Raw genomic sequence first — 21,134 nt, 5'->3', positions numbered from 1 at the left:
GCTCTGAATTTTCCGCTCCCGCCCGCCACGATCGCCATTGCTGGCGGAAGCGGAAAACTCTGTCCTTTATCTTTTCGATGCCCAGGAACCACCGAGTCTGTTTCTCCATTAGATTCTTCTTTTCAAATAAAAATGTGTTTATCCCCTTACACCTCAGGTAAATTTCCCTTTGAATGGTTGAAATAGCCACTCGTGTCAATTTATTTTATCAATTCCGATGTCAGTAGCTACGAGGAGAGATTGGAGAGGTTGGGGTTATTCTCCTTAGAACAAAGAAGGCTGAGAGGTGACTAGATTGAGGTGTACAAAATTATGAGGGGAATAGATAGAGTGGACAGGATAAAATTGTTTCCCTTGATGGAGAATTCTAGAACCAGGGGACATAGATTCAAGATAAGTGGCAGAAGGTGTAGGGGAGGACATGAGGAAGAACTTTTTTACACAGAGGGTAGTGGGTGTCTGGAATTCGCTGCCCAAGTTGGTGGTAGAGGCAGAAGCTCTAAACTCTTTTAAAAAGTACCTGGATCTGCACCTAAAGTGCTTGTAAGCTGCAGGGCTATGGGCCAGGTGCAGGAAGGTGGGATTAGGAAGGGCACCTGGGTGCACTCAGGCTGGCATGGACAATATGGGCCGAATGGCCTCCTTCTGTGCTGTAACTTTTCTATGGTTCTATGGTTCTATGGTCAGAAACAACGTGGCCCAAGTTTGGTAGTTTTCAATGGTGATTTCACATCAGAGAAATGAACACTTGCAGTCACTTAACTTCCACATCTCTCGTTCTCAAGCACTTTGGGCAGAATTTTCCATTCAGCGTGCGGGTCCGCGCCCGACACGCCGGAATGTAATATGACGCGCGATGACGTTAGGCGTGATGGTCCCGACACCATTGCGCTGTCGCGCGGTATTTCGCTTGGCGGGTGCTCGCTGGAGTCTGCTGCGCGCCCGCTGACAATTGAAAGGCCTATTAAGGATATTAACGAACTAATTAATTACAAATTTACACTGCCCGTCCCGTCCAACCTGAGGGCTGGCGGGGCGGGGGGGCAGGTGAAAAGGCCAAGCGGCCTTTACCTTTTTTTTTAGGAAACCTCAACCACGAGCGGGATGAGGTTTCCCGAAGCTGTTACAGGTTAAATAAAAACTGCATTTGAAAAACAAAAAACAAAAACCCACCCGATGAATGGAAAATTCTGCCCTTTGTCTCGAAAGATAGCAAACGGCCTGAACGGTCAAGAACAAGTCTTTGAAAGGCAAAGCTTTTGAATTTGTAAAAAAGCTTCTATCTCTGGCCGTGGGGGTCAGTACTCAAGTGGCTCTGGAAAAGCCATTGCCATCAGTTTTTAAAAAAAAACTTAAAAGTCCACTGTGGCGCTGGTTAGGAGCCCAAAGGGTTAATTTGTCCAAACGTATCATTAAATTTAGAAACTTAAAATTTAAGTTAGAAACTTAAGAAACTTTAGAAACTTTAAAAAAAAATTAAAAATCCACTGTGGCTCTGGTTAGGAGCCCAAAGGGTTAATTTGTCCAACCATATCTGTAAATTTAGCAACTTAAAATTTAACAATATACGCACGTAGCAAAACAAAAGCTGTGTGGTGAACAAAAAAAAAATCAACAGTTGGCACAAAGGGTTAAGTTAGCTGCTTGTTTGCAGGGGGCGGTGCGAGGGCGGAGAAAGCTCTGCACGCCATTGAATCACTGCTTCATGTAATTATTTTGGAAAGCGTTCCTGATGAATGATAAGAACGAAAGTGTATTCTAAAGTCGTTTTTCCCTTATTTTTCTGCAGCTCAAGGGCCAGCAGCGGCATCCGGCATGGTTGAGAAAATCCGGGATGATTGTAAGCTCCTGCCTCATTCTGCTGGGATCGTGCTCTGTACTGCTGTCAAACGCCAGCGTAAGCTGGAATTCACAGTCCTTGTGTTGATTGCGCCTCTTGTGACCTCAGGCTATTCTAAAAACGCTTTACAGATACTTAAATGTTCAACCGCGTTCCCTGGGTTTACTTGCCAGTATTGGTGGCTGTGGCTGAATGATTGGCGGTGGATGGTGGAAGTCCGGTGACTCGTGGAGTGCAGGAACACTGAATTTCCTGTAGCTCATCTTAACTCCGCCCCAATCTCTACATTGAGTTTTAATGTACATTGCTTGGGATATTTGCCACATATTCTCCTTGTTTTGGAATGATGAATTATCGACGTGACTGGCAGAGTAAAACACCACGGGCATCTTAGCCCTTTTGATACCGTCGCTCACTCATCGTGTACTGAAATACAAAATATAGGTATTTACCATATATTAGAAAACGAGGTGGTGAGATAATGCGCATGTGCTGTGCACCAGAAGCACCAGTTGGGCCTCCCGGATGATGAGCGTCTCGGTGACTGCGCTGCCTCGAGTTCCTAGAACTTACTCACGAGCGGGTGAAAAAAACTCAGCCAAGAACCCCAGGAGTTTCTGACTGTTCCGGTAGGTGGAAGAGAAAATAATTAAAGAGGCAAAAATACTTTTTATGCATCTCCGGCACCCCCCCACCCCCGAGGGACCCCTCTGTTTCCGAGTTCCATTGTTGAGGAATGTCAACAGGAGCCAGAAAGGGAATAAAATCTGCAAGAATAGGAACAGAAGGTAAGAAAGAAGCCAGTCAAGGAGGCTGGATGAGTTGAGATTTGAGGGTGGGTGGGGGACGAGCATGTTCATCCCCCTTTCCCCGGTTAAAATGTCGGCCAGGGGGAGGTGGGGGAGTGGGGAGCCTGCCCACAATAAAGCCAGCTGCCCCACAGCCATTTAACGCGGGGAGCAGTTTTAATTGGCTTAGGGCAACACTTCCACCCCTTATCTCAGGAGAAAATTTTACAGGCACCCCCCACCACCACCCCCCTCCGCCCCTCAAACCCCATCGGTGGGGGGAGGGTAAAACCCAGCCCAAGGGGTCTGCACAGAGTAAATAGGGAGCAACTGTTCCCATTAGTGGAAGGATCGAGAACCCGGGGTGTGGGGGGAGTGGGGGGCACAGATTTAAGGTGATTGGTGAAAGAAGCAATGGCGACATGTTTTCTCCCAGCGAGTGGTTAGGATCCAGCACAGACTGCCTGAGAGTGTGGTGGTGGGGGCCAGACTCAGCTGAGCCATTCAAAAGGAAATTGGATCATTATCTGGAAAGGAAGAAAATTGCAGGGCTAGGGGGGGCAAAGAGAGGGGAAGTGGTACGAGGTGAGTTGCTCCTTCAGAGGGCCGGCACAGGCGGGACAGGCCGAAAGGCCTCCTTCTGTGCTGTCACCATTCTGTGATAAGGCAGGGATAACTAAAAGCAGCGGAGTCGGGGTGGTGGGGGGTGGGTGGAAGAGTAAACCTGAGGAGGGCACAGAGAAGGAGGAAGGGAGAAGAGAGAAAGTTACTAGAACCATCGAATCCTTGGCTGGGGCTTTCCAATCCCGTCGTGGTGGGATATTCGGGGGCCCAGCCAAAAACCCGTTGACCTTCAGCGGGACCGGACGATCCTGGCGGTGGGCGGGGCTGTAAAATCCCACCCATAGAATGTGATACGACAGAAAAAAAGAGGTTATTCAGCCCATTGTGGCTGTTTGGTGTACAGTTAGACCCTTCCCCCTGCCATTTCTCCACAGAGCTGCAATAATCTGCCCAACAACAACTTGTATTTGCATAATGCCTTTAATGTAACAAAACATCTCAAGGCCCTTCACAGGGAGTGTTATAAATCAAAGTTTGACAATAAACCCATATAAGGTGATATTAGGGCAAATGGCTAAAACCTTAGCCAAAGAGATAGTGTTTAAGGAGCGTCTTAAAAGGGGGGGAGAAGAGGTAGAAGAGCGGAGAGGTTTAGGGAGAGAATTGCAGGGTTTAGGGCTGAGGTAGTTGAAGGGATGGCCACCAATCCTGGAGTGATTAAGGTCAGTGATGTTGAAGAGGCCAGGGTTAGATTTGTGCAGATATGTCGGACACCCTCCCGTAGCCTGCGAGCAAAAGAAACACAGCTCGTGACTCCTTCGCAGCTGCTGTGGTAGCTTCCTTGCCTCTAAGGCAGGACGTTGAGGCTTCAAGGCAGTGGATTAATGGTAATATCGCTGGTCATCCAGGCTAACTCTCCGGGGGGCATGTGTTCAAATCTTGCCATGGGCAGCTGGTGGAATTTAAATTCAATTAATAAAACCTGGAATCGAAAGCTAGGGCAACATTTTCCCCCCGTTTGTGGGGGGAGGGTGGGGGGCCAGAAGTGCGGGATCGGCGCTCCCGGTCGGGGGTGGGGGGGGGGAGCGTGCCGCCATTTTACGTGGACGGGGCCAATTAAGGCCCGCCCAGCGTGATGTCCGCCAGGAAGCGCTGTGCGCTCCCTGGGCGGGCGGGGGTGGAGGGGATTCCCTCAGCCGGGAGTGCGCTCTTTTGTGTGCATGCACGCGATAGAGCGCGCAGATCTCCCTGCGGCTAAGTGCTGCCTCAGGGAGATCGGCTCCAATTCAAGAAGCTGACATAATGGGTGATAAAAAAAATTTCCCTGCCATGTCCCCTCACGTGACACCGTCACACGAGTTGGGACGTGCCCATAACTTTTATTTGAACATTTGATAAAGATTTAAAAACCCTCATGAAACCTCATCCCGCCTGTGGATTTTACGCATCGGCGAGCGGGGGCGGGGAAAAACCTGCCCCTAGTCTTAGTAACGGTCACTGTGAAACCCTCATCAGTTGTCGTAAAAGCCCCATTTAGTTCACTAATGCCCTTTAGGGAAGGGGACTTGTCATCCTTACCTGGTCTGGCCTCCATGTGACTCCAGACCCACAGTAACGTGGTTGTCTCTGAACTGGTCTCTGAAATGGACATTCAGTTCAAGGGCAATAAGGGATGGGCAGCAAATGCTGGCCTGTCCAGTGACACTCACGTCGCATCAAAGGATAAAAAAATAAGACCAATTCCAGAGACTTCAGCAAATAATCGGAGACCTCGCTGGTCCTGTTAGGTGGATGTGAGAGACACCTTGATGTTATTTAAGCAAGAGCTGCGGAATTCTCCTGGTGCCATGGACAATATTTGTCTCTCAAATATCACCTAAAACTGAATCTGATCATTATTACATTACTGTCCGTGGGTCCAAGTTAGCAACAACAGTGGCTACGTTTCAAAAGTAATTCATTGGCTGTGAAGCACTCTGGGGTGTCCCGAGGTCATGAAAGGCGCCATGTAAATGCAAGTCCTTTCTTTCTTTAATCATTTAAAGCTACTTAACGACTGATGAACAGAGCTAAAATAATTCTCTGGCAGGCGCCCAAAACTACTTAGAGAGAATCAATATTATTCAAACGGTCCAGAGCAGCACTTTTTCAGCCACCCTGATCCCATCCCATGAACATGATGAATTAGGACTGAGCAAAAGGCTGTGCATTTTAATAAAGAATCATCAGCGAGCTGGTTGTTCTAATGAAATATTGATGGAATGAATTGATATCTCATTAGCACATGGGGGAGGTTTCTTATTTTTTTGCTGTGTTATGGAATTTAAATTTTCCCACTGCCTGAGGATTGACCAGACCTGTTTGTACCTCCCAGCTGGGCATTTTGGATCATGGGGAAGGAAAGACAGGTGGGAATTTGGGGGGGGCACAACTTGGTCTTTAGAGCTCTGGGAGCGGAGACCCCAACGAATTTGGCAATTAGCCGGAATTTTGGGTGTTTGCCTCATCCACGATTTTCATAAGAACGTTAGAATTTCCTGGTCAAAGCAACAACCCATGTCCATCTGGTGCAGCTCCTACCATCCCAACAGTCACACGATACAACAACAATGGAACAATGAATCCTTAGTCTATGACAGAGCCAGCTACGGCGTGAGGCAAATCCCAGTGGCGGAGATCTTTGGGAATCATAGGGCCAAAGTTCCATGTTTTTATTCTTTCGCGGGATGTGGGCATCACTGGCAAAGCCAGCGTTCATTGCCCATCCCTAAATGCCCCTGAACTGAGTGGCTTGCTAGGCCGTTTCAGGGGGTAGTTGAGAGTCAGCCACATTGCTGTGGGGTCTGGAATGACATCTAGGCTAGACCCTGTAACAATGGCAGAATTCCTTCCCTAAAGGGGATGAGTGATCCAGGGTGGGTTTTACAACAATCAAAGATAGCTTCATAATCACTATTACTGAGGCTAGCCTTGCATTCCAAATTTATTAATTGCACCAGCTGCCATGGTGGGATTTGAACCCATATCCCCAGACCATTACCTGGGCCTCTGGATTCCTAGTCTAGTTACATTGCTGCTACGCCATCATCTCCACACGTTTGTTACAGTTATCACATGGTCTGTGCTAAATCTCAAATCTTCCATAATCCCAAAATGTTTCCTGAAATAAATGGAATCTAATTTGCGTTTGAATGAATTATCTACTCAATTACATTTTAAGGGTGACTAACTGGACGTTAAACAGAGACCCCATCTGGCACTATTTCAGTGTGCAGTTCTGGTCGCCACATTATAGGAAGGATGTGATTGCACTGGAGGGGGTGCAGAGGAGATTCACCAGGATGTTGCCTGGGCTGAAACATTTAAGTTATGAAGTGGGGTTGGATAGACTTGGGTTGTTTTCGTTGGAGCAGAGAAGACTGAGGGGCGACCTGATCGAGGCGTACAAGATTATGAGGGGCATGGAGAGGGTGGATAGGGAGCAGCTGTTCCCCTTAGTTGAAGGGTCAGTCACAAGGGGGCATAAGTTCAAGGTGAGGGGCAGGAGGTTTAGGGGGGAATGTGAGGAAAAACTTTTTTACCCAGAGGGTGGTGACGGTCTGGAATGCACTGCCTGGGAGGGTGGTGGAGGCGGGTTGCCTCAAATCCTTTAAAAAGTGCCTGGATGAGCACATGGCACGTCATAACATTCAAGGCTATGGGTCAAGTGCTGGTCAATGCGATTAGGTAGGTAGGTCAGGTGTTTCTCACGTGTCGGTGCAGACTCGATGGGCCGAAGGGCCTCTTCTGCACTGTGTGATTCTGTGATTCTGACTGTCTCCTGAAACACAGTCTCCCTCTCCCTGAGTCACAGTGCCTGAAGGTCAGACTCCAGCTCATCATCTCTGAGCCGGATTTCCTTGAGCAGCCAACATCTGCTGCAGATGTGGTCACTAGGAACCACAATGGGATCCTCCAGCTCCCCACATCATACAGCTACATTGCCTGGCCCTGCATCTCTATTTTATTTAATTAGTTTTTCAATTTGTTTTTAAATTTTCTACAGGTCTTTAGTTTATCAATCTGTGAAATATTTCTCCTATTTACCTTTAACCTGAAAGCAGGTTAAGATGGATAATACACTTCTTAAAATCAACTGGAACTCGCTCTCTCTGCTGAGTTGAAGCTGAAGTGTTAGGCCTCCGATCCTGGGCCCCCAGTAGTCATCTTTCATCTGAAATCAACTCAGAACAGGTAGTTCAAACTAACAGTGAATTCACCAGTGAATGAACTCACGGTTTTCCAGTGATGCCATTCTTGGTTTTTTCTCACTCAGCGATAGTGATCGCAGGGGACACTCTTCCGGGTGAATGTTAATTATTAACTTTTTGTGTCCTTTCTTTAATTTTTAACTTACATTATTCATTTCACTACAAAACCAGAAGTCAGATATTTTAAACAGGAACTTGGTGATGATACATACAAATAAGATAAACATCGGCAGCATTTGTAAACAGTGGGTAAATGTTACATGATCAAACTTCCGGAATACATCAGTCTACGTCATTTCCTTACTCTTCTGTGTGAGCAGATGTGGTAAAATGATAAAGATGGAGATTGTTCGTGCCAGGTTTTGTCTTGAATACGTTTTGGTCAATTGTTGATCAGGAAAAGCAGCTGGGGTGAGTTACAGATATTTAATTTAATGGGTAATGATTTTTGCTAGTTAGTGCTAAGTTAGCATAAAAATTTACCTCATTAATTGGTTTGTGGTTTTAGGGGGGGTTGAGTTAGATAGTTAACAGGGTGGTAGCCTAGTGGTTATGTTTCCGGTCCAGACCCAGAGACATGGGGAAAAATTCCCCCCCACCGTCAGGTGGCGGGGTGGTGGGGGGGAAGTGCGGGGGTGGGTGCAAGCAGGCACGCCTCTGATTGGTGCCCCCCCCAATGGGGGCACGCCGCCATTTTAAGTGGGCGGGCCAATTAAGGCCCACCCAGCGTGACGCCTGCTCAGGAGTTAGGAAGCATTCCCTCAGCCGGGAACGCGCTCTCTCGTGCACGCGCGTGAAAGAGCGCACAGGCCTCCATGGGGCTAAGTGCCGCCTCAGGGAGATCGGCTCGGAATTAAAACTTTTAATACAAATGATAAAAAAATTTCCCTGACGTGTCCCCTCATGTGACACCATCACATGAGTTGGGACGTGTCCATAACTTTCACTGAAACCTTTAATAAAAATTTAAATAACCTCATGAAACCTCATCCCGCCCCGTGTGGATGAGGTTTGATGCTTTTTCTGAAGCCCGCCAGGGCTCCCAGCCTGCCCGCCAACCGTAAGGTTGGACGGGCAGGTCCACTAATGACCTTACATTAGTTTTTCAATGGCCTCAATAGGCCGTTGACAGGTCGGCGGGCGCACAGCTGATTCGGCTGCACCCCCGCCGACCTGAAAATGGAAATGACGCGGGGTGACGTTGGGAGTTCCACCCGAGGTCATCCCGCGTCATTTTGCGTGTTGACGAGTGGGCCCCACCCCCCCCCCGCTCGCCGACCGGAAGATCCTGTCCAAAATATAATTTAAGGCTTTTCCAAATTCTAGGTATGTAAATCTTTAATTGAAAAATGAATGTGCTCAACAGTCACCTTCAAGCTTTCGTACTCCCATGCAACATTTTTAAAAAATTAATTCATGGGATGTGGGCGTCGCTGGCTAGGCCAGCATTTATTGCCCGTCCCTAATTGCCCTACTCAGGGTCTGTTAGGAATGGACCATGAACGTCGACCCAGACAGCGATGCCCGCATCCCATGATTGAGTAAAAAAAGCTGCACGGTGAGAAATATTGATCCCTGTAATGGGTTCTGAACTCAAAAGTGCCAAATCTTTGCGACAGGCTCTGAGTCCAACGAAAATTCAGAGTTCTAACCTGTCCCCGACCAAAAGATATGATTCAGGTTTCTCACAAATAACCAGGCAATTGTATGCATAAAAAAAGAAATTAACAACTTTAAAACAGCAACGCTTCTATATACTTCTAAAATTACAGACCAGACTACGGAGAGTTAAATGGCTTGGTGCACAGTAAGAGTGAGTGGAGCTGAGAACTAAAAGAGTGTCTGGAATCTTGTTGAGGAGCCACAGGGCTTGCCTGTCAGCTGGAGAGCTTGCGAAAGATCTGCGTTGTCTCATTTTGAGGAGGCCTGCCAAAACCCGCAAGCCAGTCAGGCAGTGACAAGTCCACCGGCAGGCCTTCCCCCTGGAATCAGGGGCCCCCCAGTCTCATCTACTGACAGCTGCCAGCCAATCGGAGCTGGTGCCACTGGGGAGGCCCTGACGGCTGCCGGATGCACAGGGACCGGAGTCCCGGGATCACAGAGGGAGGACCCAGGCCACAGGTAAGCAATGTGTGGGCAGGGGCCGGGCGGTTCTCAGGGTCGGTGGGGGGGGAGGGTGCCGCAGGCTGAAGGGCGCTGGAGAATCGGGCAGCAAGGGCAGGGTGCAGCTTTCAGCGCCCCCCCCCCGTCCGCCGTTCCCAATGTCCAATCCCTGCTGGTACTTGGGTGCCTTTGATTGATGGACCACCCCTGGCCCCCACCCCAGGGGTGACAAGCAGCCCAGGCAGGTTCACCTGCCGTGCACACCACATGGCGACAGGCCCCCCGGTCACTGGGTTAATACCAGTGGTGGCAGGGCGAGGCCCTTACGTGGTCATCGATTGGCCACGGAAGGGTCTCAATTGTGGGTGGGGTGGCAAGGTCAACCAGTCCGATGGCCCCCCAGCTTAACCCAGGGGCTGTGATAGTTCCTGCCCAGAACTTACTTGGTGCGGAGGTGGGGAGGCAGCAAGGTTCTGGCACGTCATCATCCAACCTAATCACATGCACTTCCCAACTCCACGTCCGCCACCGGCTCACCGAGCTCAGCGAGAGATCCCGCTCAGTGACAAAGACTTTAAACGTCCAAACCGAAAGAAACGGTATGACCTGTTAAACGTTCGGTGCCAAGAAATGCCCACAAGTATCACGCACACGCCCACAAAAAGCCTTTAAGTTTACTCGGTGATTTTCATGTTTCATTTCGCTTGGCACAGAAGTTAGCAGCGGTTAACATAAGCTCCAGTGAAGTCCCTAACTTATAGTTTCTTAAAGGAGAAAGGGAAATTTTCCTGGGGCAAAATTTTCCCCCCGTTGGGAGGGGGGTGGTGGGGGGAAGTGCGGGAGTGGGCATGGGCGGGCGGTACCCTGATCAGGGCGTCTGCACGGAAGCGCTATGCGACCCCTGTGTGGGTGGGGTGGGGGCGTGGGGGGTAATGCCAAATGCGGAAGTGCGCTCCTTCGCGAGCAAGAACTCCGATCTCCCTGAGACTGAGTGCTGCCTCAGGGAGAATGGTTCCCAAAGGGAAAAAGCTATCCTGTCGAAAATTTCATTGACCATCCACGTCCTCTCACGTGATCAATGTCGCCTGAGTTGGGACATGGACATAAACTTTAAGTTAAAGTGAATGTTAATTTTTAAAAATTCAGTCATGAAGCCTCACCCCGCCCCTGGATGAGGTTTCGTGCTTTTTCAGGTGGCTGCCTGCCCTCCCGGCCTGCCCACCACCAGGTCCACTTAATTGCTCCAGTTGTTTTTTGAACGTTGACAGGTCGGCGGGCGCGCAGCTGACTTGGCTGCGACCCCCGCCGACCTGGAGATGCAAATGACGCGGGGTGGCGTCGCGAGTTCCGCCAGACGTCACCCCGCGTCATTTTACGCATCGGCAAGTGGGCCCCTCCCCCGCTCGCCGACGGGAAAGTCCCTGCCCTGCTCTCCGAGGCAGCTCGTTTTGATCCTTTCGGCTTTGCCCCTTCCTAGTTCCCAGAGCTGTCTCTGCTGCTGCCGCCAACATACAACTTAGCTCACTATTTCTGGGCTTCTAGCTCCCCTCTCCAGGAAAGCCGCACTGATCCCTGACTCATGATCCTGGATTTTGGCGGGTGGCCTGGATGCTGGATCCCACTTTCGGCTGGGAGTTCTCTGAGGATATTGGAGCCAGAAGCCCTGAGGCAAGAAAGCAGCCACTGCTTTCAAACCGCCTTGTGTGGTAGGAACAATACCAGAGCAGAATGCTGCTTTTGCCTCACAGCTTGGACAGTTTTTGGATATGTAGGCCAGGATTTTCTGGCTGACGTGCGGATGGCGTAGCCCCACACGTCAGCGCGCGTCCTCGCGATATTTCGGTGGGTGGGCGCGATCAGTTCGCCCACCATTAATTGAAGGGCTCGTTAAGCCCCTTAACTTGCCGATTGTGTACGATTTTGAGGGGCCCGTGCGAACTTCGGGTCGGCGCAACGGGCAGGCGGGTAGGAGATTATTTAAGAAAACATTTGCAATGTCGGGATACGTGGACTCAGAGGGGTTGTTCATGTTTTTTTTTACCAAGTTATAATTGGTGGCAGTGTTTAAAACTTGCCTGTGTGATTGTTAGCAGTTCTCATCAATGTCCAAGAGGTTTTTGTGTAATTTGAAACCAGTCTGCAGACAGCATTCTTTTTCATTGAGAACTGTCAGCGTGACATTAGTCATCTCAATTTCTCTGCTCCTCTCACTCATTCTAATCTGTCTCTCTCTGAACTTGCTGCACTCCGTTCTCTCAGGTCCAACCCTGGCATTGTCATCAAACCCGCTGACAAGGGTGGTGCTGTTGTTGTCTGGCGCACTGACCTCTACCTCGCGGAGGCTGAGCGTCAACTCGCAGACACTTCCTCCTACCTCTCCCTGGACCATGACCTCACCACTGAACATCAAGCCATTGTTTCCAGGACTGTCACTGACCTCATCTCCTCTGGAGATCTTCCTCCCACAGCTTCCAACCTGATAGTCGCCCAACCTCGGATGGCCCGCTTCTACCTCCTACCCAAAATCCACAAACAGAACTGTCCCGGCAGACCGATCGTGTCAGCCTGTTCCTGCCCCACGAAACTCATTTCTCGCTATCTTGACTCCCTTCTCTCTCCCCTTGTCCCGTCCCTTCCCACCTACATCCTCTGATTCCTCTGACACCCTACATCACATCAACAATTTCCAGTTCCCTGGCCCCAGCCGCCTCCTCTTCACCATGGACGTCCAATCCCTCTACACCTCCATCCCCCACTGGGATGGTCTGAGGGCTCTCTGTTTCTTCCTCGAACAGAGGCCCGAACAATCCCCATCCACCACTACTCTCCTCCATCTGGCTGAACTTGTTCTCACACTGAACAATTTCTCCTTTAACTCCTCTCATTTCCTCCAAATAAAAGGTGTGGCTATGGGTACCCGCATGGGCCTCAGCTATGCCTGTCTCTTTATGGGGTATGTGGAACATTCCTTGTTCCAGTCCTACTCCGGCCCCCTCCCACAACTCTTTCTCCGGTACATCGATGATTACTTCGGTGCTGCTTCATGCTCTCGTCGGGACCTGGAAAAATGTATTAATTTTGCTTCCAATTTCCACCCCTCCATCATTTTCACATGGTCCATCTCTGATACTTCCCTTCCCTTCCTTGACCTCTCTATCTCAGTTTCTGGTGATAGATTGTCCACCAATATCCATTACAAGCTTACCGACTCCCACAGCTACCTCGACTACAGCTCCTCACTCCCCGCTTCCTGTAAGGACTCCATCCCATTCTCTCAGTTCCTTCACCTCTGTCGCATCTGATGATGCCACTTTCAAAAACAGTTCCTCTGACATGTCCTCCTTCTTCCTTAACCGAGGTTTTCCACCCATGGTGGTTGACAGGGCCCTCAACCGTGTCCAGCCCATCTCCCACGCATCCGCCCTCACACCTTCTCCTCCCTCCCAGAAACATGATAGGGTCGCCCTTGTCCTCACTTATCACCCCACCAGCCTCCTCATTCAAAGGATCATCCTCCACCATTTCTGCCAACTCCAGCATGATGCCACCACCAAACACATCTTCCCTTCACCCCCCCGGTGGCATTCCGTAGGGATCGTTCCCTCCGTGACACCCTGGTCCACTCCGCCATCACCCCCTACTCCTCAACCCCCTCCCACAGCACCTTCCCATGCAACTGCAGAAGATGCAACACCTGCCCCTTCACTTCCTCTCTCCTCACCGTCCAAGGGCCCAAACACTCCTTTCAAGTGAAGCAGCATTTCACTTGCACTTCCCTCAACTTAGTCTACTGCATTCGTTTCTCCCAATGTGGTTTTCTCTACACTGGAGAGACCAAACTCAGACTGGGTGACCACTTTGCAGAACACCTTCGGTCTGCCCGCAAGCATTACCCAGACCTCCCTGTTGCTTGCCTCCACCCTGCTTTCATGCCCACATGTCTGTCCTTGGCTTGCTGCATTATTCCAGTGAAGCTCAACGTAAACTGGAGGAACAGCACCTCATCTTCCGACTAGGCACTTTATAGCCTTCCGAACTGAATATTGAGTTCAACAATTTTAGATCATGAACTCTCTCCTCCATCCCCACCCCCTTTCCGTTTTCTCCCCCTCCTTTTTGTTTTTTCCAATAATTTATATAGATTTTTCTTTTCCCACCTATTTCCATTATTTTTAAATGTATTTCCATCCATTGTTTTATCTCAACCTTTTAGCCTTTTTCGATTCCTTCACCCCAACCCACCCCCACTAGGCCTATCTGTACCTTGCTTGTCCTGCTTTCTACCCTTAATTAGCACATTCCTTTAGATAATATCACCACCTTCAACACCTCTTTGTCCTTTTGTCTGTGACATCTTTTGGTTATCTCCACCTATCACTGGCCCTTTATCCAGCTCTTCTTGTCCCAATCCCCCCTTAAACCAGCTTATATTTCACCCCTTTTCTATTTTTACTTAGTTCTGTTGAAGGGTCATGAGGACTCGAAACGTCAACTGTGCTCTTCTCTGCAGATGCTGCCAGACCTGCTGAATTTTTCCAGGTATTTTTGTTTTTGTTTTGGATTTCCAGCATCCGCAGTTCTTTGCTTTTATCTCAGCGTTCTTCTTCGGCCTTGCAGCTTTCCGGAGGCCTCCATTTAGCCTGGGGCTATGGGTTCTGAGCTCTCCAGTGGATGCAGCTCCTCTGAGGAGGAAGGGAGGGATAGAATAAGGAGGAGGCCAGGACTGGACAATCCGCCTCCTCCTTTGGGAGGACAGGCGCAGGCACAAGGGGCGCAGGGCCAAGAGGTTGTCCAAGGTGGAAGGGGCCGCAGAAGACGCCACTATCCTGCTGCCAGGGTTTACAGGCGGCAAAGCAGCTACCTCGATATGACTGAGGTGCAGTGCCGAACGAGGCTCCGACTGTCAAGAAAGACAGTGAACTATATCTGTCAGATGATTGGCCCTGAGATCTCCCCTAACTGTGTGGGTGGACACCCCATGCCAGTGGCTCTAAAGCTCACAGTTGCCCTCCACTTCTATGCCTCTGGCTCCTTCCAGGGCTCAGTGGGTGATCTTTGCGGTGTCTCCCAATCAGCTGTCCACACTTGTGTCAAGAAGGTTACAGACGCTCTGTTCAGATGGGTATCCACCTTTATCCGCTTCCGCTGCAACCAGGCAAGTCCTGTACAGCGAGCCAGAGGCTTCGCGGCCATTGCTGGCTTCCCCCGTGTCCAGGGTGCTATAGACTGTACACATGTGGCCATCAAGGCGCCAGCAGGTGAGCCCGGTGCCTTTGTCAACAGGAAGGGCTTCCACTCCATGAACGTTCAGATAGTGTGTGATCACAGGATGCAGATTCTACAAGTCTGTGCAAAGTACCCAGGCAGCTCCCACGACGCCTACATCCTCAGACACTCCCAGGTGCCGGGGCTCTTCAGTGCTCCAGCCCGGCTGGATTGTTGGCTCTGAGTGACAAGGGCTGTCTCCTCAGAAGGTGGCTCATGACGTCCCTCTGCCATCTAAGAACAGAAGCTAAGGAGCGATACAATAGGAGCCACGGCACCACAAGGGCTGTGGTGGAGAGAGACATCGGTCTTCTCAAGATGTGCTTCCGATGCCTGGACCGCTCAGGGGGCGCACTCCAGTACCCCCCAGATCGCGTCTCTCTGATTGTGGTAGTCTGCTGCGCTCTGCACAATCTTGCGCTGGAAAGGGGGGATGCAGTTGACGATGAAGACCTTGACGCCCTGGATGAGGCTGCACGTGATGAATCCAGCAGTGCCTCAGAGGATGAGGAAACACAGGGTGATGATGAGGGGCAGCACGCCAACCCACGTTTACACCAAGGAGGCAGGGACACCCGGGACAATTTAATCCAAAGAACCTTCAGCTAGCTCCACACACATGGATCAGCAGGACCAGCATTGCCTGGAACTTCTACACGTGGCACTTAGGAGCTGCCTCTTCCACCTCATCAGCTGCAAATAAGGGCTTAGTACAGAAACATCAATGCCAATCTAACACTCATGATAATTATGTGAAAATGAAAAAAGCACCACAATGAAAAGACGCTCAGCCATGGTAACAAAGGTGGATTTTATTCTGTCCACAATTAAAGCCCACATGATTATTCAACAATGTTACAAAAAGGCCAACACAAAATCACCAGTGACATAGCCTAAGGTGCCTTATGCTTTCGCTTGCGGGTGCTACGTCTAGGTGCCACCCCACCGCTCGGAGTGGTTTGTGAGACAGCCTGCTGACTCTGCTGTCCTATTGGCCTTGATGACCTTGGCGGGCATCCTCTGGCCCGTGGAGCCTGTGATGGCCCCGCCTGGGAGGGAGTGGTCAGTTCCTGAACTGGCACCTCCCCAGTTGTCGCAGCCTCAACGGAAGCAACGTTGACTGGCAGAGGGGCGGAGGAGCTGCTGCCCTCATCCAGAGCGCCCTGAGAGGAGCTTGCAGCGATGACAGGCAGCTGCTGCGCCGAAGTGAGGTCCAAATCTACCTTCCTGCTCACCGCAGATGCATGGGCACCGAGTGCCGGCGCTTGGTGTCCACAACATCTCCCACAATGGAAAACATCACCTGTGGCCAGAACCACTGTGAGGGCTTGCAGGTCAGAGCGTAACCCAATCATATCTTTATGCATTTGGTGGAAGCCCCTCTCTATGAGAGTCGCCAATCTCTCATTGAAGGAATCCTGATGCTCTGCCCTGAGGGCGGATTCTTCGTGTGCTCTCTGCCTAGACTCCTCGGTCGCAGACAGCAACTGAACCATTCCCTCCTGCAACCCTGCCAGATGCAAACGCACTTCCTGCTGCCTTTCCTGCAGCTGCTGCAATGGACACAACTCCAGAGGCACCTCATCAGTGCTGGACTCAGCATGTGCCTCGTCCCCTGCAGCCCTCCGGCTGCTGGAGCCATCGGCGCTCTCTGCCCCGACCATCTCCTCCAGCGATCGTGATGTACCCTCTCCACTGTGACCCTGGACACTAGCTGACGGTAAAGTCCCCTCCGAGGTGTGTGTGTCTGCGCTGGTGCCTGGCTGGCTGAAATGATGTGCCGCAAGTTGCACATGTTGGCCCTCAGGTGTGGAGGGGGGACTGCGGTGTTGACATGTGGGTCGCTCTGGTGGTGATGCTGAAATTAACAACAAGGACAGTGCATCAGTTAGCGTGCATTCACTTCAACCTTTCATCCCTTCCCCCCCCCAGCCTCATAAGTCGCTTACCCTTAAAGACCCTAAGGAGACGAACATTGGTGAGGTGGAAAAGAGTCTAGATGAGCCCCAACCGTTAAACGCATATGCAGACAGGCTGGTCAGATGGCCTCAGGAATGCCACATGGCAGGTTATGAACCATAGGAGTGGGGAGAGTGCAGGGGTACCTGATGTGGATGCATTGTGACCTGGATAGTTGCGAAGCTGAGGAAACATCTCAAACAGTTGTGACATTTTCCACCGAACACAGGAGATTGAGAGGTCATATTATTGCCCTTCATTCCGTAAGGAGGGGCATAGACCGGGTGGGCAGAAGGCAACATTTCCACTTAGTGCAGGAATGAGTAACGTGGTGGCATTCATCTAAGTTGAGTGCCATGAGGTTCACAGCTGAGGTGCTGAGGACCTTTTGGACGAAGTAATGTGGGGCACACTGGCTGAAAGGGTGCAGGAGGTCCCAAACCCCCTAGAATGGAATAAGTCTTTGGCTGTGCAGCAGCGATCCAATGGCGTGTTAGACCATGGTGATAGTGGTCACAAATGGGATAAGGCGACTTTGGAAGGTGGTGGAGACGCTATTCCTCAAGGGGACGAGAGTCCTCCTGTATGACCCACACGTCAGAATGTCTCAGTCAGTGAATGAGCAGTGTTTCAGCATTAACGATTGCAGCAACCATCAGTGGTTTGGATGGTGGGCAGACAGAGTGGATGGGACTGTGGACCTCAAATTCCTGCCCACTGGACCCCAGCCTCACCCTGTCCTCCTGCCTCCTGCCCAGCTCCATGGCCAGCTCCTCGAAGGGTGTGAGGTGCTGGAGGAGGACGCGCCCACCACCAGTCTTCAGGCGCTCCCGGGAATTGTGGTGACTTTTTGCCTGCAAAACAGAGAAGAGGATTTATTGGGGCTGATCGCTCATGTACTCTGCACGCACACGCCGCACCCCAACCACAGTGGCTAATCTGAGGCCTCCAGCGGCTCCTGTCCACACTACTGGTGATCAGTCCCCAGAAGATAGTACGGCTGCTCCCAACCCCTTCCCCCAACGGACACCTTGGACACATTCGGTGTCCATCACTTTGAATAGCACACGGCTCCTAGCACCCATGGAAAGGGGGATGAAATGGAGGAGAGAGTTCACAGTCTGAAGTTGCTGAACTCAGTGTCAAATCCAGAAGGCTGTAAAATGCATAATCGGAAGATGAGGTGCTGTTCCCCCAGTTTGCTTTTGGGCTTCCCTGGAACATTGCAGCAGGCCGAGGACAGAGATGTGAGTGTGAGGGCTAAGTGGAGAATTGAAATAGCAAGCGAATGGAAGCTCAGGGTTATGCTTGCGGAATGAGCAGTAATTAACAATGATGTTTTACACTCTGGGCAGAATTTTACGTTCGTTGGTCGGATGGGCGGCCGATGGGGCCACGCCGCCATTTCCTGCGGGCGGGCCAATTAAGGCCCGGCCAGCGGGTTAGCGACTCCTGTGGAGAACGGGAAAATAGTCACCGGGGCGGGCGTGCTCAGACTGCCGGTTCCAATGGGGAGTTGACAGCCTGTATAAAGAGTGGCCAGGCAGCCTGCTTGAAGCAGTGCACCATAGCCACTCAGAGAGGTAGAAATGCTCCAAGGAGGGCGGCGCCGATGCCAGCAGATGAGACTTGACCAAAAGACCTTGAGGCACCCCTTGGACCACGTTATTACCATCAATGTGACGTGTTGGAGTTCTGAGTATGTGTCTACCGGCCTCCCCTGCAGCTTGCCCCCCGAACTACTCAAATGCCACAAAAACCAACATATGCTGCGCAGAAAGACCTTCTTCTCCTCAACCACTAAGGCTGATGTAAGCATTGTCAGTACCCATTTGCCCACCCAGCATGTGACGGATGCCCTATGCAGTAACGGCAGCCATACATGGTGGGGGGTGGGGGGGAGGGCAAAGGCTAAGGCTGCCTTCTGCCTCAAATAGCCCAGACAGACATGGTACTCACCCGTCCGGAGCGCAGCAAATCATTGAAGCTTTTTCGGCACTGTGTGCCAGTGTATCTGACGTCATCATGGGCACTTACTGCCTCGCCCACCCCCTCCCACGCCTGGCTGGTAACATGGGGGGCCCTCCTCCTCCTCCCATCCTCAGGATACAGAACATCATGTCACTGGCCCACCTCTTCCAGGAGGACAGCAAGGCATGCGTCCGAGAATCTGGGTGCACAGTGACCCCCCCCTGCTGGCCTCTCCTGCAGCCTGCCCCCTTCCTCCTCCACCTCCTCCTCCTCTGCCCTCCTTGGACCATTTCTACCTCTCTGAGTGGCCGTGGTACACTGCCTCAAACAGGCTGCCTGGCCACTCTTTATACAGACGGCCGGCTCCCTATTGGAACCGGCAGTCTGAGGCCGCCCGCCCCCGCGACTATTTTCCCGTTCTCCACAGGAGTCGCTAACCCGTTGGCTGGGCCTTAATTGGCCCGCCCGCAGGAAATGGCGGCGCGGCCCATTGCGCCAGTGGCAATCGGCCGCCTGCCCCGACCAACGAACGTAAAATTCTGCCCATAGCGTAAAACATCATTGTTAATTACTGCTCAGTCTGCAAGCATAACCCTGAGCTTCCATTCGCTTGCTATTTCAATTCACCACTTAGCCCTCACACTCACATCTCTGTCCTCGGCCTGCTGCAATGTTCCAGGGAAGCCCAAAGCAAGCTAGAGGAACAGCACCTCATCTTCCGATTACGCACTTTACAGCCTTCTGGATTTGACACTGAGTTCAGCAACTTCAGACTGTGAACTCTCTCCTCCATTTTGGTTCTATTTTGTTTTCCCATGTGCTGCTCTGAATCTTGTTTTCAAGTTTTGGCTTTTGGACACAGCTGTTCATTGGGGGCCTCCCATAATCTCCTGTCAGAGAAACGCTGAAGAAATTCCAGGAGATAGAGTTTTTAAACGAGCTTTGATTCACGTTTTGCAGGTGGAGAACATTGACAAGGGTTAAGGTCACTATTTGGCTCTGAGGCTTAGTGTGGGCTGCTCTAAAGAAATACTCCACTTCAATCCTGGTTATAGAAGAACCACTTGTCCGCTTGGCAGATTAGCGCAGCCATGGACTGTAACATCGGAACAACAGGATGCCACTCAGCACCTCAAGTCTGTCCAGTTGTTCGATGAAACAATAGTTGACCTTCACTTCAACTCATTCTTCCTTTACTTCATACCTTTGATATCCTTCTTAAAAAATATGTATCGATTTCAGACTTGGATGCTCCAATTGACCCAATATCTGTAATTTTTGGTGGAGACAGAATTCCGGATTACGACCCTTTGTTTGGCAACAGTACCCCCTGATTTCACTCCTGAATGATCTCTTTCTAAATGATCATGCCCCCTTGTTCTTGATTTCCCCTTGAATTTTCCGAGCCAATTAATATAGATGAGGTTGAACCTCCATTAAAATAGTAGAGGAGATCGTCAACTGCCTTTTCTAACTTACATTAATCATACAACTCCTGCCCTGTTTTGATTTCTTTATTCTTTTATAGGATGTGAGTGTCACTGGCAAGGCCAGCATTTGTTGCCTGTCCCTAATTGCCCTTGAACTGAGCGGTTTGCTAGGCCATTTTAGAGGGGCAGTTAAGAGTCAACCACATTGCTGTGGGTCTGGAGTCACATGTTGGCCAGACCAGATAAGGACGGCAGATTTCCTTCCCTAAAGGGCATTAGTGAACCAGATGGGTTTTTGCAACAATTGATGATAGTTATCACGGTCACCATCACTGAGACTGATTCCAGAATTTAACCCCAACATCTACCTCTACCATGGTGGAATTTGAACCCATGGGCAGGATCTTTAGCTTGGTGAGCGGGGGTGGGGTGGGGGGTTTGGGGGGTGGGGAGGCAGTGGTGGGTCCCGCTCGCCGATGTGTAAAATGATGCAGGAAGACGCCGAGCGGAACACCCAACGTCACCGCGCGTCATTTCCATTTTCAGGTTGGTGGGTGCGCAGCCAAGACAGCTGTGCTCCCGCCGACCTGTCAATGGCCTATTGAGGCCATTGACAAAACAATTTAGATAATTGGGGATAATTAGGGTTGGCGTGCAGGCCAGGAGCCCTGGCGGGCTTAAGGGAAAGCCTGAAATCTCATCCACGGGCGGGATGAGGCTTCATGAGGAATTTTAAATACTTAATAAAGGTTTGAGTTAAAGTGATGGACATGCCCCAACTCAGTGTCACGTGAGGGGACGTGTCAGGGAAATTTTCTAAACATTTACCTTAAAAGTTTTAATTCTGAGCTGATCTCCCTGAGGCAGCACTTAGCCTCAGGGAGATGAGTCGCTCTTTCGCGTGCATGCGTGAAACAGCGCACTCCCGGATGAGGGAATCCAGCCCCCCTGCCCGCACAGGGAG

General features: G+C 50.7%; 1 protein-coding gene across 1 annotated transcript in view; it reads left to right on the top strand.

The window, feature by feature from the left end:
• The first annotated feature begins 7,730 nt into the window (after nucleotides 1-7,730).
• LOC144681501 (uncharacterized) overlaps nucleotides 7,731-21,134 on the top strand; it is a 57,433-nt gene continuing 44,029 nt past the window's right edge. The window contains exons 1-3 of the mRNA XM_078543133.1: nucleotides 7,731-7,853; nucleotides 9,215-9,563; nucleotides 14,003-14,084. The gene's annotated coding sequence lies outside the window, so the exon portion shown is untranslated. The remainder of the gene's footprint in view (nucleotides 7,854-9,214; nucleotides 9,564-14,002; nucleotides 14,085-21,134) is intronic.

This window comes from Cetorhinus maximus, chromosome 6 (assembly GCF_964194155.1).
Source record: "Cetorhinus maximus chromosome 6, sCetMax3.hap1.1, whole genome shotgun sequence".
In the NCBI taxonomy this organism is placed as follows: domain Eukaryota; kingdom Metazoa; phylum Chordata; class Chondrichthyes; order Lamniformes; family Cetorhinidae; genus Cetorhinus; species Cetorhinus maximus.
Note: the sequence above shows the minus strand (reverse complement) of the source record. Positions and strands in the feature narration are given on the sequence as shown.